The sequence below is a fragment of the Callorhinus ursinus genome, unplaced genomic scaffold (assembly GCF_003265705.2).
Source record: "Callorhinus ursinus isolate GAN/ISIS: 27379988/994484 unplaced genomic scaffold, GSC_fseal_2.0 scaffold4, whole genome shotgun sequence".
Classification (NCBI taxonomy): Eukaryota; Metazoa; Chordata; class Mammalia; order Carnivora; family Otariidae; genus Callorhinus; species Callorhinus ursinus.
In genome coordinates this window covers 94,975,212-94,999,281 of record NW_027397066.1, presented here as the reverse complement: position 1 = coordinate 94,999,281, position 24,070 = coordinate 94,975,212, and the positions used below count along the sequence as shown (strand labels likewise).

The 24,070-nt window shown below is 35.0% G+C and overlaps 1 protein-coding gene and 1 pseudogene across 2 annotated transcripts in view; one reads left to right on the top strand and one right to left on the bottom strand.

The window, feature by feature from the left end:
* Window positions 1-24,070, top strand: part of LOC112826011 (bifunctional heparan sulfate N-deacetylase/N-sulfotransferase 4) — a 403,078-nt gene that overhangs the window by 76,716 nt on the left and 302,292 nt on the right. The window contains exon 1 of one of the 2 annotated variants that reach the window (XM_073891207.1): window positions 23,527-23,637. The exons of the other annotated variant lie outside the window; for it this stretch is intronic. The gene's annotated coding sequence lies outside the window, so the exon portion shown is untranslated. Of the gene's footprint in view, window positions 1-23,526; window positions 23,638-24,070 lie in introns of those variants that run through there. 2 annotated transcript variants of the gene reach the window in all.
* On the bottom strand, window positions 411-2,302 carry LOC112826129 (spliceosome-associated protein CWC27 homolog pseudogene; annotated as a pseudogene).

Sequence of the window (24,070 nt, the reverse complement as noted above, 5' to 3'; positions counted from 1 at the left end):
AAAGCTGGGGTAGCAATCCTCATATCAGACAAATTAAATTTTAAAACAAGGACCATAGTAAGTGATGTAGAGGAACACTGTATCATACTTAAAGGGTCTATCCAACAAGAAGATCTAACAGTTATAAATATCTATGCCCCTAACATGGAAGCAGTGAATTATATAAACCAATTAATAATTGGTATATATTGGTGTGTGTGTGTGTGTGTGTACGGTTTGTGTGTGTGTATATATATATATATATATATATATATATATATGTTTGTATGTATATAAACAAACATATTGATATTATGTATTTTTTTATTATATTCTAAATTTAGTAATGTGGTAACAGATGCCAGGGAGCTTTCCCTTAAATATTCTTTTTTGCAAGAACTTCTTATAAAAAAATCTTAAAAACAAAGCCTTCACATATTTTAGGATAAAAAGACACACCGGCTGGCAGTCTGCAAATAGTTAACATGTAAACTGGCAGGAAAGTTATTTTATTTCAGATTTTGCACTATAAAAGGTCAAATGGAGGGGGAAAAAAGCATGTACCAGTAACCAAAAACATTTGCTTAAATCATTCCACAATTTACATAACAAGATAATTGTTCTTCAAAACCAGACAACAGGTTTGAAAATACTTCTTTTCACACCCTTATAAGTGATGCTGTTGGGAACAAGGGCTGTTATAAGGCCACTTATTGCAGGCACATTTCTAGCTAGTTCTAGTTAACATTACTGTCATTTTATCTTCTGTCCTTTTTCTCTCTCATCAGCTTTTTGCTTTCTTCTCGTCTTCTCTTATTCACTGGATTTCGAGGATCATAGATTTCAAATGTGTCTGAATCTTGCATGCTTGCATCTTTCACTTTTCTGGTTTTATCCTCAAACTGAAGTACATGCGACAGCCATCCTTCGTCATCTTCTACTTCTGCTTCAGAAATGTCATTCTCAGGAGTTTCAGCAATTGCTTGAGTGAGTTTAGATTTAAACTGGTTCAGCAGAGCCAGGGTCTGGTCTTCCCGAGAAGTTCCCTTCTTTGCCTGTTGCTTCCTCAGAGCTTCATATTTTTGCTTTTCTCTTCTGTATTCTGCAACAGCACCATCAGGAGCAGTTTCTTCCTCTTCACTTTTCTTTTCTGCTTGTTTTGCTGCATTTTCTACTTTCTTTTGTTTTGCTGCTAAGAGTTCCTGCTTTAACTGTCTTGCTTCTTTTCTGAGCTCGTCACTGCGGCTAACTGATTTCTTCACGTCTCCCTCTCCAGCTGACTTAACATTTCCACTTGTGTCCTTTTTTAACTTTTTTGCAATTCTTTCTCTCATTAGATTCTTCTCATCACCATCAATATATTCATCATGCTCTACACCTTCATATTCTCCATCATTAGCTGAATCTCCTACTGCATCACCTTTTTCACTTCCAACGGCTAGAACAGAACTGAGATGGGGATCATCCTTAAGTCATGACTACTTTTGCTTTTTCCCTTCATGCTCTGACTGACTCGATTTACTTCCTCCTCTTCTTCTTCAGCTTCCTCTCCACATGAAAGTAAACTAAAATTTTTTGTGCCTTTAGGCTTCGATTTCTTTACTTCTTCCTCTGGTTTCTCTTTTTTTGACTTTTTTATTTCTCTTGGAATGATGTCATCAAAAGGATTAAACAAAACCTCACAGCTTCTTATTCTGTGTGGATTACGTGGTCTTTCTTCCTCATCTACGTCAACTTCTGTCAACCACAGCATGTTATATACTGTATCCCCTGTGACCTTTCCAAAAATGGTATGCTTATTGTTGAGTTCATCTGCTCGACCCAGTGTAAAGAAAAACTGGCTGCCATTATCATGAGGACCAGCATTTGCCATGGCAACCAGTCCTCTCCGATTAAAACGTAACCATGAGTGGAATTCATCCTTGAATGGGGCTCCATAGATAGACTCTCCACCAGTCCCTGTGCCAGTAGGATCTCCCCCTTGGACTATAAAACCAGGTACAACTCTATGAAAAATGGTGTTGTCATAATATGCTTCCAAACAAAGCTGAATGAAATTTCTGCAAGCTTTAGGAGCTTCTTTTGACCACAACTCTATGTCAATATCTCCAGCTGTAGTTTTCAATAAAACCTTCCCGTTGGTGGGAGGCTCCTGGATGTAGATGTTGCTCATGCTGGTCAGTGCTCAGGACTCTGCTTCTAATTGGGAATGAGAACGGAGGGCCAATCATTAAAGCTGTCCACTGATCAGGGCACCCTTACTTCAATCGGGTGGTCGCAGAAAGCTCCAGTTTGTCAGTGTCGCCAAGACTGCAACAACAAGCACTCTAAACAAACATATTGATAATAATACATTAATAGTAGGAGACCTCAACACTCACAGCAATGGACAGATAATCTAAGCAGAAGATCAACAAAGAAATAAGAGCTTTGAATGACACACTGGACCAGACTACCTCATAGATATATACAGTACATTCCACCCTAAAAGAACAGAATACTCACTCTTCTTGAGCACACATGGAACTTTCTCCATAATAGACCACATATTGGGTAACAAATCAAGTCTCAACTGATACCAAAAGATTGAGATTATTCTCTGCATATTTTCAGACCACAATGCTTTGAAACTGGAATTCAACCACAAGAAGAAATTTGGAAGGAATTCAAACACTTGGAAGTAAAAGAGCATTCTGCCAAAGAATGATTGGGTCAACCAGGAAATTAAAGAAGAATTTAAACAATTCACTGAAACTAATGAGAATGAAAATACATCAGTCCAAAACCTATGGGATACTGCAAACGTGGTCCTAAGAGGGAAATACATAGCCATCCAAGACTCTCTCAAAAAATTAGAAAAATCCCAAATACACAAGCTAACCTTACACCTAAAGGACCTGTAGAAAGAACAGCAAAAAAAAGCCTAAACCAAGCAGGAGAAGAGAAATAATAAAGATTAGAGCCGAAATCAATGAAATAGAAACCAGAAAAACAGTAGATCAGATCAACAAAACTAGAAGCTGGTTTTTTGAAAGAATTAATAAAATCAATAAACCTCCAGCCAGACTTATCCAAAAGGAAAGGGAAAGGACCCAAATCAATAAAATCATGAATGAAAGGAGAGAGATCAAACTAACACCAAGGAAATATAAACAATTATTAGAAATTATTACCAGCAAATATATGCCAACAAAGTAAGCAATCTGGAAGAAATGGATGCATTCCTGGAATCTTATAAACTACTAAGACTGAAACAGGAAGAAATAGACAATCTGAACAGAACAATAGCCAGTAAGGAAATTGAAGCAGTAATCAAAAACCTCCCTAAAAACAAGAGCCCAGTGCCAGATGGTTTCTCTGGGGAATTCTACCAAACATTTATTTTTTTTTAAGATTTTATTTATTCATTTGAGAGAAAGAGCATGAACAGGGGGAGGGGCAAAGGGAGAAGCAGGCTCCCCACTGAGCAGAGATCCTGACGTGGGGCTCGATCTCAGGACGCCAGGACCGTGACCCGAGCCAAAGGCAGACACCCAACCTACTGAGCCATTCAGAATATCATTCTCAATGGTGAAAAATTGAGAATTTTTTCCTTAAGGTCAGGAACACAACAGGGATGCCACTCTCACCGTTATTATTCAACATAGTACTAGAAATCCTAGCCTCAGCAATCAAACAACAAAAGAAATAAAAGGCATTCAAATTGGCAAAGAAAAAGTCAAACTCTCTCTCTTCACAGATGATATGATAACTTATGTGGAAAACCCAAAACACTCCACCCCCAAATTACTAGAACTCACACAGCAATTAAGCAACATGGCAGGATACAAAATCACTGCACAGAAATCAGTTGCATTTCTATACACTAACAATGTAAGTAAGGAAAGAGAAATTAAGGAATCAATTCCTTAATATATAGCACCAAAAACCAGAAGATGCCTAGGAATAAAACTACCCAAAGAGGTAAAGGATCTATACTCTATAAACTATAGTACAGTTATGAAAGAAATTGAGGAATACACAAAGAGACAGAAAAGCATTCCATGCTCATGGATTAGAAGAATGAACATTGTTAAAATGTCTATTCCACCCAGAGCAATCTACACTTCAATGCAATTTCTATCAAAATACTACTGACATTTTTCACAGAGCTGGAAAAAACAATCCTAAAATTTGTATGGAACCAGAAAGGACCCCAAATCACCAGGGGAATGCTGAAAAAGAAAACTTCAGCTGGGGACATCATGATGCTTAACTTCAAGCTCTATTACAAAGCTATGATGATTAAGACAGCGTGCTATTGGCACAAAAGCAGACACATAGATCAATGAAAAGAATAGAAAGCCCAGATACGGACCCTCAACTCTATGGTCAAATAATCTTTGACAAAGCAGTAAAGAATATCCAATGGAAAAAAGACTGTCTCTTCAATAAATGGTGCTGGGAAAATTGTACAGTCACATGCAAAAGAATTAAACTGGACCCTTCTCTTAACACCATACACAAAGACAAACTCAAAATGGATAAATGACCTCAGTGTGAGACAGGAATCCATCAAAATCCTAGAGGAGAACATAGGCAGTCTCTTTGACATTGGCCACAGAAACTTCTTTCAAGACATGTTTCTAAAGGCAAGGGAAACAAAAGCAAAAATGAACTTTTGGATCTTCATCAAGGCAAAAAGCTTCTACACAGCAAAGGAAACAGTCAACAAAACTAAGAGGCAACTCACAGAATGGGAGAAGATACAGATAATGACAATAGAGAGAAAGGGCTGGTATCCAAGATCTATAAAGAACTTTTCAAACTCAACACTCAAAAAACAATCCAGTCAAGAAATGGACAGGAAAAAAAAAAAAAAAAGAAATGGGCAGGAAACACGAACAGACATTTCTCCAAAGCAGACATACAAATGGCTAACAGACATATGAAAAAATATTCAATATCACTAGCCACCAGGAAATACAAATCAAAACCACAGAGATACCACCTTACATCAGTTAGAATGGCTAAAATTAACAAGACAGGAAACAACAAATGTTGGAGAGGGTGTGGAGAAAGGGAACCCTCTTATACTGTTGTTGAAAATGCAAGCTGGTACAGCCACTCTGGAAAACAGTATGGAGGTTCCTCAAGAAGTTAAAAGTAGACTTACCCTATGACCCAGCAATTGCACTACTAGGTATTTACCCCACAGATACAGATGTAGTGAAAAGAAGGAGCACCTGCACCCCCATGTTCATAGCAGCAATGTCCACAATAGCCAAACTGTGGAAGGAATCGAGATGTCCTTTAACCAGCTGAATGGATAAAGAAGATGTGGGTCATATATACAGTGGAATACTACTCAGCCATCAGAAAGGATGAATACCTACCATTTGCATTGACATGGATGGAACTGGAGGGGATTATGCTAAGTGAATTAAGTCAAGCAGAGAAAGGCAATTATCATATGGTCTCACTCATATGTGGATCATAAGGAATAGTGCAGAGGACCACAGGGGAAGGGAGGGAAAACTGGGAAGAAATCAGAGATGGAGACAAACCATGAGAAACTCTTGACTCTGGGAAACAAACTAAGGGTTGAAGAAAGGGAGGTGGGTGAGGGGATGGGATAATTGGGTGATGGGCCTTAAGGAGGACATATGATGTGATGAGCACTGGGTGTTATCTGCAACTAATGAATCATTGAACATTACATCAAAAACTAATGATGTGCTATATGCTGGCTAACTGAACATAATATTTTTTTAAAGATTTTATTTATTTATTTGAGAGAGAGAGAATGGAGAGAGAGAGAGAGCATGAGAGGGGGGAGGGTCAGAGGGAGAAGCAGACTCCCCGCTGAGCAGGGAGCCCGATGCGGGACTCGATCCTGGGACTCCAGGATCATGACCTGAGCCAAAGGCAGTCGCTTAACCAACTGAGCCACCCAGGCGCCCCTGAACATAATATTAAAAAAAGAAAAAAGAAAAAAAGAAAAGTTTTCAAAGGCAAAAATTTTTTATCATAGTTACCTCATTTCATATAGTTTCTCTGAAATATCAATTGTTTTTACACATCATTGAATAGATGTCATTTCAGTGATAATGCACCTAGATTTCTCCTGTCAAAATGCTGAATTCCATCTTATTTTTCACAAAGAATATTTTCTTAAGCAATTTGAATCTTTTAAAATCAAATTCAGAGTGTCCAGTTCCATCCACCAGTGTTACTCTGGTCCTTCGGAAGTCCTTCAAAACACTGTTTTGTGATTTAAAAAAGAAAAAAAAACTTTTCTAAGAAATTAATTGATTAATTGTATAATGCTAGATATCCTCTTCAGGGTGTATATAAACAATATTAAAGCTACATATAATATGAAATTCCCAACAATGGCAGGAAGACTTCTGTACCTCATTAGAAGTATTAACCAATGATAATCAAGGAGAGCACAACTTGGACAGTTGTGGTGTTGTCTCAGAGGAAAGGATGATGTTTGGACATTTATAAGATTTTGCAGTGGAGGAGTGTGGAGACTGAAGAGGTCTTGACTGGCATTGGGTAAGGATCATAACATTATAGTTTAAGATTATTACAAACATCATAGTTATGATTTTGAGACCAAGAATTAAAGGAATTTTGGAGAGTAAACAATCATTTGTTGTTACTTATTAAAAAGTTAAACACTTTGATGTTCATCTAAATGGGTCTTTTGGGAAGTCCCTTAAACAAATAGTAAAGTCATTTGCAACTTTTACCTTACTGGGCAGAACTATTTCCTGGAGTAGTAGCGTGATAATGCTGTATTGTAGACTGTAAAGTGTTTGGATGTAGAAGTTTTCAGGACTTCAGGAAACATGTCCAAACATGCTAAAATTCAAGGTCCAGTTTGTTTACAGAATCAGACCTAAGAATCCATGTCTTCTGAATCACTGGACTAGGTTTTTACTCTGCTGCAATACATTCCTAATTTCATTTTTCATGCCAACAAGAGATTGGATGATGTCTTATCTCAAATTTAATTGACTAAGAATAACATGTGAGTATGGAGTTAGATTAATTATAATAGAAACTTTTCTTTTGTGAGAGAGCCTGCAGAGGTGACCAGAGCCTTTAAGCATTGACTAAGGATATTTGTATTCAGGAAAACATAGTAAATATGCTCCTGCAGCACAATGTGAGAGATCCTTGAATTTCACTAAGAATGTTCACTGGGACTCAACTTACGCATTTCCTATGCATCAAAGATGTTATTTAACACCTATACCACAATACTTAAGGAATGCAAGGATGCACTAAAAATAACAAAAACTATACAGCATGAAATATATATTTATCAGCCAACAAATTAGTTTTATAAATTAGTAGACCTATAAAAGCATCCTATTCAGAAAGGATTTTCAAAAATAAATTTATTCCAAAAACGTTAAAGTTAACATATATATATTATGTTCATTAAAGCAAACTTTTTAAAAACCTCTTCATAATGAGCGGCATCTGGGTGGCTCAGTTGGTTGGGCATCCTACTCAATTTCAGCTCAGGTCATGATCTTAGGGTCCCAAGATCGAGCCATGCATCACACTCCATGCTCAGCACAGAGTCTGCTTGCCCTTCTTCCTCTGTTCCTCCCTCTGCTCACACGCTCTCTCTCTCTCTCAAATAAATAAATAAATCTAAAAAAAAAACCCTCTTCATAATGATAAAAGTAACAATCAGATTATAATTATCAATACATATTCATGTACTTCAGTTTCTTAGCCCTAACTTTAATGTGTCATAAATATTTTTCTCCAAATACACTTCTATAATGACATTTAAAATTTTTTAAAACATCTCTTGCAATCATTTTAGGGTTGCATTTTATAATTAATAAATTCTAGTCGTTCACACTTTTAATTAACTCTTCTCTGCAAACCAAGTTATTTTTAATTGGGAAAGTATTCTGTCTGGGATGTTGAAATACCTCCTAAATGAAGGCTCTTCTCTATTCTGTTTTTAAATAGAGTAGATAATATTTTGAAAAGTACAGTCTTTTGATATTTTTCAGGGCAACAGCTTTTTATTTCAAGAAAAGCTGTTGCTAGTTGTGATTATTTTGTCTGTTTCAACAAATTTAGATGCTTTAGTATAATCGATTACCATTTTATCCCATTCCAATATAGAATATAAATGTATTCAATGAAATAGAAAAGCCAAAAGTTCTTCCTACAAGTCAAGACACTGCAACGTACAATTATATAATTCAAAAACTCAATTTTATAAACACTATGAGCTCATATAACTTGATTTATTTAATAACACTCTTGCCTTTGTAGAGCTTAATCTTAAAAGTTTTTCTGTTTGTAATTTTGTAGTTAATAATTATGTCAGTAAATCTTGAAAGTTGAAGAATTTTTGGTATTCCATTCTTGAAACACTTTATTCAAGTTTTCTGAATGCATTAGAAAAAGATTCAAACAAAATATGGAGGACTAATTCATTAAAAAATATTGAATACCATTGTACAGCATTTAAGTTGTTTTATAAAATAGTTCTTCAAAGGCCTAAACTTCTCTAAAATTTGATTGATGGCATGCAACAAAGAGAAAAAGCACATATCATTATGATAAATTTACATATATGTGCAATATATATGTAATGTTCATCAGTTATCAGCTCCCTTACAAATACACAAATATTTGGAAATTATAATAAGTACACATTCTCTTTACATTTGGAAAATATTGGATGTTGTTTAGAATTGTGAATTATGTATGCACCACAACTGACTTCAAGTACATTTCAATTATTTTTTACTTATTTTAGTAAAACATTGTTCTGCCATGATGCTTTGCTGTACCAAAATTTGCACTTTTAACTGTAAAATACATTACTGTTATCTTCAGTATTGAGTTTGAGTTTATAAGAACATTTACAGTAATATCAAGTGTCACATTAACTTTTTTTTAAGTATTTATTTAATTTCGGCTAGTTAACAAACAATGTAATATTAGTTTCGGGTGTACAGTATGCTGATTTAACACTTCCATGTATCATGCAGTGCTCATCACAAGTGTACTCCTTAACCTCTATTATCAATAAACCCCTCCCCCACCCACCTCCCTTCTCAAAGTGTCACGTTAACTTTCAGTAGCTTTATTTTGACTCCAAGAACTGGAAAGAAAAAATTTGAACCATTAATAGATTTAAATTTTCTGATTTATATTTTAAATCCCTGAATGTGTGGGGTGCCTGGGTGGGTATCTCAGTTGGTTGAGTGTCCAACTTTTGGTTTCAGCTCAGGTCATGATCTTGGTGTCGTGGGATGGAGCCCCAAGTCAGGCTTCCCACTTAGTATGGGGAGTCTGCCTAAGATTCTTTCCCCTCCTTCTCCTTTCCTCTCTGCTCCTCCCTCCACTAGCACTCTCTCTCTCTAAAATAAATGAATAAATCTTAAAAAAAATCCCTGAATGCACTGTCTTCAAATGACATCATTTAACTTTTTGTGTTATTATTTTTCTTCTAGAGGGCCAATACTGACATAAGAGATCTCATTTCATACAGAAGAGAACTTTCATTGAAAATGATAAAAGTCAATTTAGGAGAAGATATATGATCTAAATGAAAACTCCCACCTCACAAAATGATATGTAAATGCCTTTCTGAAGCTCTATGTGATAAATTCTCATCATGGGGTACATTCTAATTAAATTAACTATAATGTTTTAAATAGATCCTAGAGCTAACATAGCAGATTTGGAGTGGTTGTCTTAAAAGGAAATGATACCACAATAGACTTAGCAGATGATAAATGTTGACACTTTATCAACATTTTTTGAAAAAAATAAGTAAAATACTTTTTTTACTGTATATGAACTTTATCTCATTGTTGCAGAAAAGCAGTCTTGCAAAATAAAAAAGCATTTTCAAGTAGAAGTATAAATAGTTCACATTATGGCATAAAATATATTGCAAAACCACCTTAGCAAGAATATTTTAACTACTCTTTATAATCTCTTTAAACCCTACGGTAGGGCTCTTTATTACCCAAAATATATTTCACATTTACAAAGATATAAATTCTACTTCCCACTAATCCAACTGACTGGCATTCTGGTGACTTCATGCATCTGGTGGGCTTCAGCATTCTCCAAAGCATCCCAGCAGCATAAATTAGGTTCTTGACTACTAGTACCTAAACACCTTCATTATATCAGCAAATATTCTGAATGCTGAGCTCAAAAGAGAGGTGGGAGTTAAGTTGAGACTGGACTAGTCCAAGAAAAGACAGAAAGGAAGTGCCTTATTACTAATAGTTTCTCATATTTAACCACATTTTAAAGTAACCTCTGTTTTGTATGTATGTCTGACATGATACAAGAGAATATGGCAGAAGCTGGCATAGCAAGTGGGAGTCCACCAATATCATCCTGGCTTATTAAACTATTAATATTTACATTTTGTTTAAAGAAAATGCAAAATCCAGGAAAATGCTAAGCCAGGGAGACAGGAAGCCCCAAAACAGGCATTAACTAGAACTCTCCATGTTAAACCAGATTTTATAGGTTTACTTATAAGCTTCTCATATGACTAGATACATTCTTAAAATTTTATTCTGGAATTCTCTTTAATTTGCTATTGATTTATTCAATTTATTGATTGTTGTCTGGGAGGGTTTTTCCTTCCTTTAGTGAATTGCCTCCAAATTTATCTGAGCAATGATTTAATGTTTTGGTTTGTTTTCCACTAGGATACTGTTCTGTGTCTCATAATTCAGACATTTTGAAATATAAGTCATTGGAAGATTTAATAGTGTTTTGAAAAGTATGGGGTGAAAGAGTCAACAGTTATGCCATTTTAGCAAAACTGGTTGCTGCTGTTCTTTCTATCTGAGTAGCATGAGGTTAAAACCGTGGGCTCAGGAGCTGGACAAAGCAAGTTCAGAGGCCAAACCTACAAGCTTGATACTTGATACAACCTAGATACTTAACCATTTTGTGTTCCAATATTTTCCTTTGTATTCTTATCAGGCAGGTTTTTCCGTGGGGATTAAGTGAGTTAATAAGAGTAAATTGCTTAGAAGATACAGGCTCATTCAATGTGCTAGAATCATTATCCCGAGGTACAACATCGTTTCTATTCTGTTCTTATTTACTCCTCTTCTCCCTTTTCTCTTACTGTTATTCTTAATCCTCAATTCATTGTGGCTATAAATGCTGACATTTACATTATCCATGTCCTATCCCAGGTCTTATTCCAGCTTGACCTTGATATTTTTTAAAAATTTGAATGAAGGAAGGTCAAGCCCTCAGAGGCAAACTGGATTAATGCAATGGACATGAAAATAAATGGAGCTCTGAGTTACAACATATTAGTATTGCCCTCATTACATACATAATAGAATAGATAATACAGTAATTAATTCACCTTAGTACTACAATTTTTGGTTATGAGGTTTCAGATAAACACTTAGAAATCCAAATTTGCACAATTTTAAGGGATAAAATAAATGTACACTTAAGCTTCTGAATTTCAGGTAGTTTGTTTTACAGAATTATTTAACTGACACCTAAAGTTGCCTCTGTCTCTGTTCTGTATTGCTCATGAATCAGCTGATGTGGCTAGGTTCTGCTAGTGTGTACTAGGCTTGCTTGTTCACCTACAGGTCAGCTAGGGACTCCGTTTTAAGCTGGACTTGGCTAGGACATCTTAGCTGGGCAATGTTAATCCACATGCCAGGCAGATATTGCTTTCTTATAGCAGTAATGGAGTTCCAAGAGAGTAAGTAGAAACACAGAACGTCTCTCAGGCCTCAGCTTGGAATTAGCATAATATCACTTTCTCATCATTCTATTGGCCCAGACCCCTCATGTAGCAGAACTGAAAGTGAAAGGATGGGAAAATAAGGTAACCCTTTTATTGGGAGGAACTACAAAGTCACATGACAAAGGGCTTTAATACTGACAGGAATAAAGAAGTAGGGTCAATAATGCATTCCACTACATTATTTTTTTGAATTTTGAAGCACTGATTTTTTTTTCCCTCAAATTATAGCTGCACATTTCACAAAAGAAAAGTATTGTTTGTTTGTTAACTTTAGAGTTGGGTTGGAAATACTGTCACTATAGACAGTACACAACTAAAATGAGCTTATTAGTGGCACTCTCAAATCATTCTAGCGTTATAAGGTAGCAGTAAGATTTCTATGATGCAATGAAATATAGACTTCTGTTTTCCCACAAATAATAATGAAAAAAATACAGAGTGCTTCCTTCCATAGCTTTTTGGCAACTCGTTTCTCCCTGTAATTGAAAGTTTGGGATTTCTAAGGGTTTGTCTATAAATTTATAATTGCAAACAATTAAAGTCCTACAGAGTATTAATATGTTAGTTATTCTGTTGTTCTCTACATTAAGAGGCCAATGTTATAAGTGTATAATTGAAAGCTCCATTTGTTTCTGTCTTTATATTTAACCTGGTCTGTCTCTTTGGCTCTATATTCTCCAAAGAATAACATGATCCATTGATAGTCACTTTGTGAAATACTAAAGGTGTTCTCTTAAGGTTATAAAAATAGCTAAATGGAAAAATTAGAGGGGAAATCTCCAATTATAAAAACATGGAAATTACTTGATCTTTTTTATATTCAGTATTGTACAGATATATAATGAATCCAGATTTGTATCTTTCAAAAGCAGGCCATGGCTCCTTACACACAATTTACATTAATAGATGAAGTTCAGCATTTTAAAATGTTTATGGAATGGAATGGAATGGAATGGAATGGAATGAAATGAAAAGGAAAGGACTAGAACAAAAAGAAAGCATCAAATTCACTTCACATAGTTATAATAAGAATTGTTTTATGAAACTTGCTTCAGTCTGTGTGTGTACATATAATTTGACAACCAGTAAGCATGGGTAGATATGAAAAATCCTCTGGTTGACCTCTCTTTTTCAAACCAGAAAAATAAATTGTATAGTTTAAATGAAAGTATACAGAAAATTGGAAGGAAAACTTCCAAACTCATTTTATGAGGCTACCATTACCTTGATCCCAAAACCAGTCAAAGACCCGTCAAAAAGAATTACAGACCAATATCCTTGATGAATATGGATGCAAAAATTCTCACCAAAATACTAGCCAATAGGATCCAACAGTACATTTAAAGGATTATTCACCATGACCAAGTGGGATTTATCCCTGGGCTGCAAGGTTGGTTCAATCAATGTGATACAATACATTAATAAAAGAAAGAACAAGAATCATATGATCCTCTCACTAGATGCAGAAAAAACATTTGACAAAGTACAGCATCCTTTCTTGATCAAAACTCTTCAGAGTATAGGGATAGAGGGTACATACCTCAATATCATAAAAGCCATCTATGAAAAACCTACAGCGAATATCATTCTCAATGGGGAAAAACAGAAAGCTTTCCCCCTAAGGTCAGGAACACGGCAGGGATGTCCATTATTACCACTGCTATTCAACATAGTACTAGAAGTCCTAGCCACAGCAATCAGGCAACAAAAAGAAATCAATGGCATCTGAATCAGCAAAGAAGGCAAACTCTCACTCTTTGCAGATGATATGATACTTTATGTGGAAAACCCAAAAGACTCCACCCCAAAACTGCTAGAACTCATACAGGAATTCAGTAAAGTGGAAAGATATAAAATCAATGCACAGAAATCAGTGGCATTCCTATACACCAACAACAAGACAGAAGAAAGAGAAATTAAGAAGTCAATTCCATTTACAATTGTGCCCCAAACCATAAGATACCTAGGAATAAATCTAACCAAAGAGTCAAAGAATCTGTACTCAGAAAACTATAAAATATTCATGAAAGAAATTGAGGAAGACACAAAGAAATGGAAAAACATTCCATGCTCACGGATTGGAAGAAGAAATATTGTGAAGATGTCAATGCTACCCAGAGCAATCTACACATTCAATGCAATCCCTATCAAAATACCATCTTTTTTCAAAGAAATGGAACAAATAATCCTAAAATTTGTATGGAACAAGAAAAGACCCCAAATAGCCAGAGGAATGTTGAAAAAGAAAAGCAAAGCTGGTGGCATCACAATTCCAGACTTCCAGCTCTATTACAAAGCTGTCATCATCAAGACAGTATGGTACTGGCACAAAAACAGACACACAGATCAATGGAACAGAAGAGAGAGCCCAGAAATGGACCCTCAACTCTATGGTCAACTAATCTTCCACAAAGCAGGAGAGAATGTCCAATGGAAAAAAGACAGTCTCTTCAACAAATGGTGTTGGGAAAATTGGACAAGCACATGCAGAAGAATGAAACTGGACCATTTCCTTACACCACACACAAAAATAGACTCCAAATGGTTGAAAGACCTAAATGTGAGACAGGAGTCCATCCACATCCTAACGGAGAACACAGGCAGCAACCTCTTCGACCTCAGCCGCAGCAACTTCTTCCTAGAAACATCGCCAAAGGCAAGGGAAGCAAGGGCAAAAATGAACTATTGGGACTTCATCAAGATAAAAAGCTTTTGCACAGCGAAAGAAACAGTCAAAAAAACCAAAAGATAACCCACAGAATGGGAGAGGATATTTGCAAATGACATATCAGATAAAAGGCTAGTATCCAAAATCTATAAAGAACTTATTAAACTCAACACCCAAAGAACAAATGATCCAATCAAGAAATGGGCAGAAGAAATGAACAGACATTTTCCAAAGAAGACATCCAAATGGCCGGGAAAAATGAAGGGGGGGAATTGGAGGGGGAGACGAACTATGGACTCTGAGAAGCAAACTGAGGGTTCTGGAGGTGAGGGGGTGGCAGAATGGATTAGCCTGGTGATGAGTATTAAAGAGGGCATGTACCGAATGGAGCACTGGGTGTTATATGCAAACAGTGAGTCATGGAACACTACATCAAAAACTAATGATGTAATGTATGGTGATTAACATAATAAAAAAAAGATAGTATACAGAAAATTAAATCTTACAAATTTCCCCCATTTTATTTTCCTCATTAGTATATTTCAGTGACTGTGATTCCCCATACTTCTTAGGTTTTTTAAAGCCTAGCTTTAAATCCTTCTTGCCACATAGGCCTTTAGACCAGTTCTGATATTAGGTAGGTTTTTGCATACAAGATATTTGTGGAGTGGATATTGAAATTTGAATCCTGCCAAATTATGGCTAACTTGCCATATTGAAATATTGAGAGCTTGATTCCTCTCTCATCTATACTTCACCTAGTGTATTACAGAGTATAAGGTTTTAAAGGGCCACCTGAAAGGCCACCCAACTTACAGAGTTATATAAAAGATCATTCTCTAGACTAGATCCATTCAGAGAAAGTTTTTGGTATAGTGAAAAGATAACAAGGCTAGGAACCAATGACTGTCCTTGCAGATTCCAGATTTGCTGCTTGTGTCTCAATGTTCTAACCTGTACAATGTAGACAATACTATACTAATCACAGGATCATTGTGAGACTCACAACAATCTGAGAAAATCTTTTGTTCTGAAGTACTTTTTAAAAATTATTTGAAGATAACATAATTTTGGTATTGAATGTATTATATAAGCAGGCATATTGAAACAAGCTTCTGCTGACAGCAGCGACTGGGAATATCAAGTTTAACAAATAGCCTCCTTCCATACATCACCATAACAGTAAAGAGAGAAGGGCCAGGCCAGATAGTGATTAATGCTGGAGGAAAAACTTCTTCCAAGGTAATCTGGAAATATGAAATAGGGATATAAGCCAGACTGTTAGAAATCTGGCACAAGTTTTTGCTTAATTGCAAACACACACACATACCCCCTAGTTTGGCTGACTGGGGAATATTAAATTATTTAGACCTGAAAAGTTGTGCTTAATAAGTAATAAACTTTATTTTAAAGATTAGCATGACAACTTGAACTAAACAATTCATTCTACTCTGATTTGACCTTTATGTACAAAGAGATATCCTAAATAAAAAGTCTAGTTTTCTGTTTCTTATGACTAAGGAGCTAGAAATATGACTTATCATCTTATTCATTTTAATTCATTTATGTTAGCCTTAAAGTACTTCTGATATGATATCATCAAAATAATCTTGGAAAGGACATCCCTTAACAAGGGGAACATAGAAAGCCATCTCTCTTTCAGAATTGTATATGAGTCATAGCTGATAGACCACCAGAGCATGCCCCATAATTCCATGTACTCCATATCACCACGTGTATTAAAATCTATAAATAATTGGATACTTAAAATAAGATCATGTCTCCTTCACTGCTTTCAGTATAAGCTCAATACAAATTAGCAGTTACTATAAAAGTCATTTGAAGGTAAATGCTTCAAGTTGTAATTTTGTTTAGTATCTCTGACGGGAAGGGACTTATGGCAAAGCAACCATAGCTAAGCATAACTTTGCATTCTCCACCCCACATCCCTACACTATGGTTGTATCCCTGATTAGTTTCCACTGTCCTCTCCCACCTCAGCTGGGGTCTCACTTATGTGCTACCCTTAGGCTACACAACAGAGATTTTTGTGATTCAGTGATGCTTGATTTGAAATATAGACATGGCTTTCACCTTATTTGTAGTTTACCTTTCTTTCCCAGGCATTGAGGAAGGCACTATTTCATTAATATTTCTACTAGACTAAATGACTATATGATAGATTGCAATCTACTACCTAGATTCAGGGATGGAGTCCACTTATAGGTGAAACTGGAGATTATTCACTCAAGTAATCTACCAGTAAGTAGGATACCAAATGAATTTTCTTTGCTTTTGATGAGTCTCTGCTCTGTTTTCGCGTGCATCATTTTTATATTAGTCAGAGTTTGAGGGGAATTACAGCATCAAATTTATAGTAACAGCAGTTTTCTTTAAAGCACATCAACAGAGATGAATTGGCAGATTCCTGGTTCACCATCTTTTATACAATGTTGCCCTCTATGGGAACCTAAAATATTGAAGATTTTAGCAGGGTGATAAGTATATTCTTTGATACACTTCTGTCGTCATCACATGCTTCTTTTCCCATCTTGATTTAATTGCTGAGCTCTTCCTTATCCTCTGAAAGATATAAACAGCTGAGCTGGCAAATAAATTTATCATTTTTTTATTATGAAGTGTGCTTACAGTATTATTTTACTTAATTTGTTATGTAACTCATTTTATTTCATTCTGTTTATATTATATTCAAGTATTTGTTTTGTTCTTTTAGTAACATATTTCTGTGTTCAGAGTATTGCATCTATTCCCAGTTAATTTATAATCATTTTATGTATGATAACTCCTATTCAGAAAGGGAAAACTTCAATTAAAGCCCTAAAGTAATACGATATGTATTATAATATAGAAGATAGATGAATCATATTATATGATGGAGCATTTAGAAATGACAATGTCATTCTTTTGATTCTATAAGTACAAATTAAATTAAATGTATATAACATAAACATTTAAAGAAGACTTTATTCTTACTAAAATAATTTTATTCATGAGTAAAATTAGGGAGATTTCAATGACATGGGTTCTAAAACAGAAAGCTAATCTGGGTTTTTTTAATCCATGAGAAATTGCTTTATAATGCATCTTTGCATCTTTGTTTTGAAATTAGTTGTTGCTTCTATAATTTGTGGAATATAGAACTGGTGCGATGGTTGCGTTGGAAATATATTTGTATGCAAAGTCTTAGTGCTCCCCTTTCCCCAGTTCCGAGCTCTGAGTTGCCACCATTCATTCATTCGTTCATTCATTTATTCATAAGTTTGTTTTTTTTTAAGTGCAAATATATACTCTGTGCCATGGCACTGATCCAAGTATTGAGGATATGTCTCAAAAGAAAAAAAAATACGGTCTCTGTTTCCCAAAAACAAAGATTTTATTGCTAAGATTATAATTAGGATGCAAAATTAGTGTGTGTCTTGTGGTGAGCATAGCATAACAAACATATACAGTTGTCAAATCACTATATTGTACACCTAAAACTAATGTAACATTGTGTGTCGACTATACTTCAATAAAAAAAAATAGTGTGTGTCTCTAAGACAGATACTGGTGGCAATACAAAGTTGTATACCTAACCACTAGATGGTTATAGAAGACACTGCTGGGCTTACAGGTTATGGAGTACAGCCTGACTCGGGATATTATAACTCGTAAGTTTACTTGTATCGCTTCTCAAGGATAAAGGATACTTTCAAACATTGCTGGCTAGCTTTCAAACATCATGTTCTTATACCATTGCACACAACTAACTCTCTCAACACCACCGCCCTCAAAAACATCACTATACTGAAACCAAAGAGGAGAAAGAGGAGGAGCATACAGTGAATTATCCCAGAGTGATGATAATTTAAAGTGAGTTAACAGGACAGAAACTGATTTACAAAGGCTTGGTGAAACATTAAGATTTCCCATGCTGATCAGAGCCTTAGTAGAAGTAACTCATACATGAGATGACTTTCCCCAAAGGACTAGAGCAGACAGAAAACAAATGACAGTGGGATACCTGAGATAAAAGGAATGTGCTAACAGAGGAAACAAAATACCCTATATGACTGAAAGGGTTTTTACAAATTTATCATCACGATGCTAGCATTGTGGTCCGCAAGTATGTTTCTCACTTTGAACATTTGGGATTTCAAATTAGAAGACATAAAATGACTTGATTTGTAAGGTCTAACTCAAAAGGAACTTATCATTAAACCGTAATGAAATTTTGGCAAACACGTTACAATGCAAAGAAAAAGAGATGAAGAAATAAAGTGAAACTGCCTATTGTAGATATCTCGTTTATACTGAAGCACCTTGTGGTATTTAAGGATTCTCCTCTGATAAGAGACTCCCACTGGAGTTATGGCCTAATTAATGTACTTTATAAACTCTAACCATCGTTGTGTAGCCTCAAAAAGAGAAATTCACTGAAAATATCATAGCAGCGATCAGATCATGGAATAATCGGAAATTTAATTTCTACTGTCTTCTCTCACCTCACCCAGAGTTTCACTTGTGTGTTATCCTTTCATTACACAACAAAGATTTTTGTGATTCAGTGATGTTTTGGCCAACATCTGCTATTTATTAAAAATCATGTTCCTTTAGGCAGTTGTCAGCCAAACTGGACTTGGACTATTGAGACTGTTTTTTTCCCTCACTTGGCCTATCAAGCTTTGCATCTTCAAAGGATCTATTTGAAGCATTAACATGTTGATTTCTCTTTTGCTAAAACAATGCACTACAGTGATAACTGGCAGGAAGATTCTTTCTTCCAACCTGCAGTTACCATTTTTTTCCACTCAATAGCTTGCTAACAAGAGATCCGGGTGTATAATAAGATAAAATTTAAGTCTGTGTCTGGAGTTTCTTGTTACATAAGTAATGCTATATGACATTACTTTTTTTCACCATGTATATGATTTCTATGGAGCAAAGCTGACTTTCTGCTCCTTCTCTCTCACAGGAGTTCTTATCTGAGTAGTTACTTGCAGGTTTTTTTTTTTTTCTTAAAAAAAAAACAAAGCAAAACAAAACAAAAAAAGTTTTTGTATTAGTCACTCATAGCTCAATTAGAGGCTTTTTCCCCTGAAGGCATAAACTTTGAACACAGCAGTTTCTTCTCTTCATGTTTTTTCCTTTAAAAAGGAGTTAGTAAGGGCCTTTTTGTGTTAGCTGGGACAACTAGAAAGTAGCTTGTGATAAAAAAAGAAAAGAAAGAAAGAAAAGGGGACAGAAAGTGGTACAGTAGTAATAGAATCCTGCATGCGTAAACTTCAGTAATTTAAATTGTAAATTAAATTACTTGTAATTATTCAAAATTCTAATTTTTGCAAAATTAAGGAGGGGAAAAATAAAAGGAAAAATAAAAATGAATATTTAAAACTATATCTTCTGTTTATAATATATACATGCATGTGAAGGGTTGTTTTTTTTTAAAATAGGAGTTACAAGGTACTTGGAAATATTTCTTTAGCATCTTCTTTGCAAATTTCTGTTTATTTTGGATGGATTTAAAACTTGCTTTTAGTAACAACAAAAAGAGTTAATAAGAAAGTAAATAATAAATAGGAATTTTAGAAATTGTTAAATTTGCTGAATATTTCTGACCTTATAATATTTTTATTAGTGGAAAAAATTACCCTCTGGCTTTGACTGTGAAAATCAATTGACATGTAAAACCAAAACATGAGTTTCCTTTTTTAATAAACATGCTTGATTCTGTTTTGTTTCTTCTATTGAATAAATAGGCACTGATATATACCTTACATGCTTTATGTACATTTTAAGTGTGTATTAGAGAATAGTTTTGAAATTTTTCATTTTTAAAATTTCAAAACCATAAATATGACACACTTTTTTGAACTTTCAAAGAAAGTCAGTTGAAAAAAAGAGGCTTTGATAACAATTGAATAAAAAATATGGGGCACACCAAAAATGTATTAGTTCAATAAACTTAACTCAGTTTAATAAGGATCACGTATGATTAGTATATATCTGGGCCTATGTCTTAATACAGAGGACAAATTATATTGCACTTCATGGAGTGTCAAAAGAAAAATAATAGAATTCAACTATGAGCATTTGCACAAATGCTTTGCATAATGTATATCATTTCAAGCCAACTGTAAAGATGCTACATCTGACTTATGTGCAAGGTCTATAAATTGTGAACACAGGTAAAGTGATTAAAAATCACTTTGAGAAAATAATTCTTCCCTATCGTCTCTTGCTTATTACATTCCCTCCTGGAAATACTCAAGATCATTTGCTTCATTTCCCCAACATACTAGATTAGGAAATCAGAAAAGTTAATAATTTCATAAATAAGTGTTTTTCAATCATTAGAAAAGAAAGTACATAAAGGAAATTATGAACAAACTATTCAGGGTACTTTTGGGATTGTTTTATTTTTATTGTTTAATATGGGCAGTGTGAATTTTTCCAACTTTCTCTAGGAGTAGGAAAGAAAGCAATTTGTGGTTGGTTTCCATCATTTATACATGTGTACATCTGATGGGTCCCTCTGCCCCTAAGAATTATTTTATTTCTGAATAAATTATGAGAAAAAGTATATTTTTTTCTTTTCCTACTGTGTATTGGAAATCAGACTCTCAGATGTTTTTGTTTTTACCAGATATTTAAAGTATTTTATGTTAAAATTTTATGTTAAGAATATCTACCATTAATATTATATATAATGCTTTTACATTGTCAAAGTGCTTTCACTTTATTATTCTACTCACTCCAAATAATAACGTATGTTTCTTTAGCTACAAACATTGTTTAAGGAATAATATCGGGGAAAAACTGATCAATAAGTTGCACTTGTAATCAAACACCAACTATGGTTATCACCAGTGCTGAGGATATAAATCCCATTCCACGTTGTAATGCCATGGTTTTATGATCAGAATCACGGTGTTGTCATTTAGTTGCAATAACTGAAATTACTCTGATGAGGTAGCATTCTTTATTGAGTTATGAAGTAGATATATATTACTAGGATAAAGAACTTAAGTATTTAAAGAAGTTTTTCTTTTCATTGTTGTATAGCTAAAATAAGAATGATGACTAAAATAAATAGGCATTTTTAGTATGAGAAGCTACATAAAATGGAAAATCTTCAATTAGCTTTTTAATTTATTTTATTTTGTTTCTCAGCAGTTAGCGTTTGGCATGATGCTGTTCTAATAATAATTGTTTTATTAAGACATCATTGAAATATTTAACTGCAATTTGTCCATTTTGAATTTTGATGGGTATCACTATGGAAATTCTGATTTGATCTTCCAATGCATCTGTGCATTCGGAAGACTCTTAAAAGGTAGTAAGTAGTTCCTGGACTCCTCCTTGAGGAATTTTAAAATATAAATGTTTCCTTTATTATACTTTTAGTCTGTGCACCTGAAAAAATTACTGACACATGATCTATGATCTACCTAGTGATGGTCTTTGTAAGTTACAAAATAACTGGTAGATATTCTTTAAATTTGGTGGAATTTTTTTTCTATCTTCTATCTAGCATATGTCTTCTATCTACCTGACTCTCAAAACCTTATGCAGGATAATAACATGAAGAGCACTGGGCACATTAATATCATTTATCCAAAAGACCACATCATCAATAAATGCTGTATTTTGAGGGACAGCCCCCCTCCCAGCCACCAACCTGCAACATACAGAAAGGGTCAATCATACTGTCCCAGTAATTCAAGTAGAACTCTTTATAATTAAAGACACACTTATACAAGAAGGGCTCTTTGGGTTTGAGAAAAGTTTGTAGCTCTGTTCTCTAACCTGTAAGGGGTTTGTGTTGAATTGTCATCAGCACATCTTATTCCACTAACTAAAATGGTGGAAACTAAAGAATATGCCAAAGCAAGAAGAACCCTGGGAATCATGCAGCCCGAAATGAAGAAATACATTCTAAAGCACTTCACTTTTATCATGTGTATATTTGAATGAAGTTCAAAAAACTTTACATAAAGCAAATAAATGTAATTTATGTTTGTGAGTAAATAATGATTTAGAACAAAGAGCAAGTAATCTTCACCTTATATTGCCAAGTAGAAAAATGAGACATGGAGACAATGATTTTTTGTTCACGCTGGGAATAGAAAAGAACCTTTCCATAACAATCCAGTAATTTACCTAGACTAATGAAATAATCTCTACAACACGCACGCACGCGCGCGCACGCACACACACACACACACACAGGACCACTCCTTTTCTTCTACCATTTATTATGGTCTAAAATATTATGATTAATTTTAGGAGTCTGTAGCTTACTGATATTTCTCCAAATTTCCTATTGCTCATCGTTGGCTTTTACTGAATTCATAATTTATGTGCTTGACTGGCACACATTTACCACAGAAAACCTTGTCTTGAACTTTTCATTTTTACCCACTAGAAGCTTTTGGTACAGAGTCCTAGCTGCAAAGTGGAATTTTACCCCCGAGTTTCATAGGAAAGAGTCCAACTGTACAATGAAAGATTATGCAAATCCTCAAAGAGCATCTAATCAATCACCTTGGTGTGAGAGGAATGCAGCTGATCGCTGAATTAGCTTCTGTTGGAACGTATTCATGTGTAACATCCCACTGACTGCATGACATCACAACAGCTCCAGGTCCTTGAAAGTCTCGAGGATGATTAGCTGAAGGAATTGGCTGTTTCTGCCAATCATAATCCGGCAAGGCTGCCTTTATATTTCTGGAGATGGGAGAGGAGGGAGGGAGGGAGGGAGGGAAAGACCGACTACAGCTGAACAAGAAGCTCAGCAGCAGTAGCAGCGGCCGAGCCTGAGCAGCTGGTATTGCGGAGATTAAATAGTTCCCATAGCCTTTCTGCCCTACTCGGTCCGCTCCCTGGTGTAAGTCTCGTGTCCAAGGAGGAAGCTGCGTTTTAACGGTGTGTTGAACAGAGGTTTGCATCATTCCAGCTGGCTGCTTGTTTTGAAAAGGACAATGTGTGTATAAATAAAAAGAGACTCTGCTGGAAGAGTTCAGATACTAGGATCGGAGCTAAAAAGCGCTCTCGGAATATTGTTGAGGCAGATTGTCTGCACTGAAAGCTCCTTCTAGTTAACCTGGAGCCGAGTGAATCTGAATACTGGATATCTCACTTTCTAACTCGGGATAAATTCAAGTTAAGATAAGAAAAACAAATTGAACTGCTTCTCTAGGTAAGTTATTGCTTACTCTGCTGAAACTGAAGTGTGTGCAATAAAGGAATATATGTTGCTTAGCTATGTAAACAAGTTGAACACAATAAAGTATTATTTGTGAGATTTATGTAGAAGCAGATACTAGTTTTAGACCACATTCAATCTCTCTTTTCAGCATGTGTGTGCTTACCTGTCATTACTCTTTATAGAAGTTATATTTGCATTACAAATGGAAAATACAGTCCTGCCTAAAATAAGAGATAGAACCTGAAATATTTTAAACTGTGGTCAGAACATTTGCATAATAAACAACTCACTTGATAACAATTTTAGCCTTTCATATTGAAATTGCCCATCTTACAAACTCAACATTCAAACAGTGTGGTTATAAATGTTTCCCTGAAAAGTGTTACTGATAACATGGCATTCAAATTGCTCAAGATGGGAACTC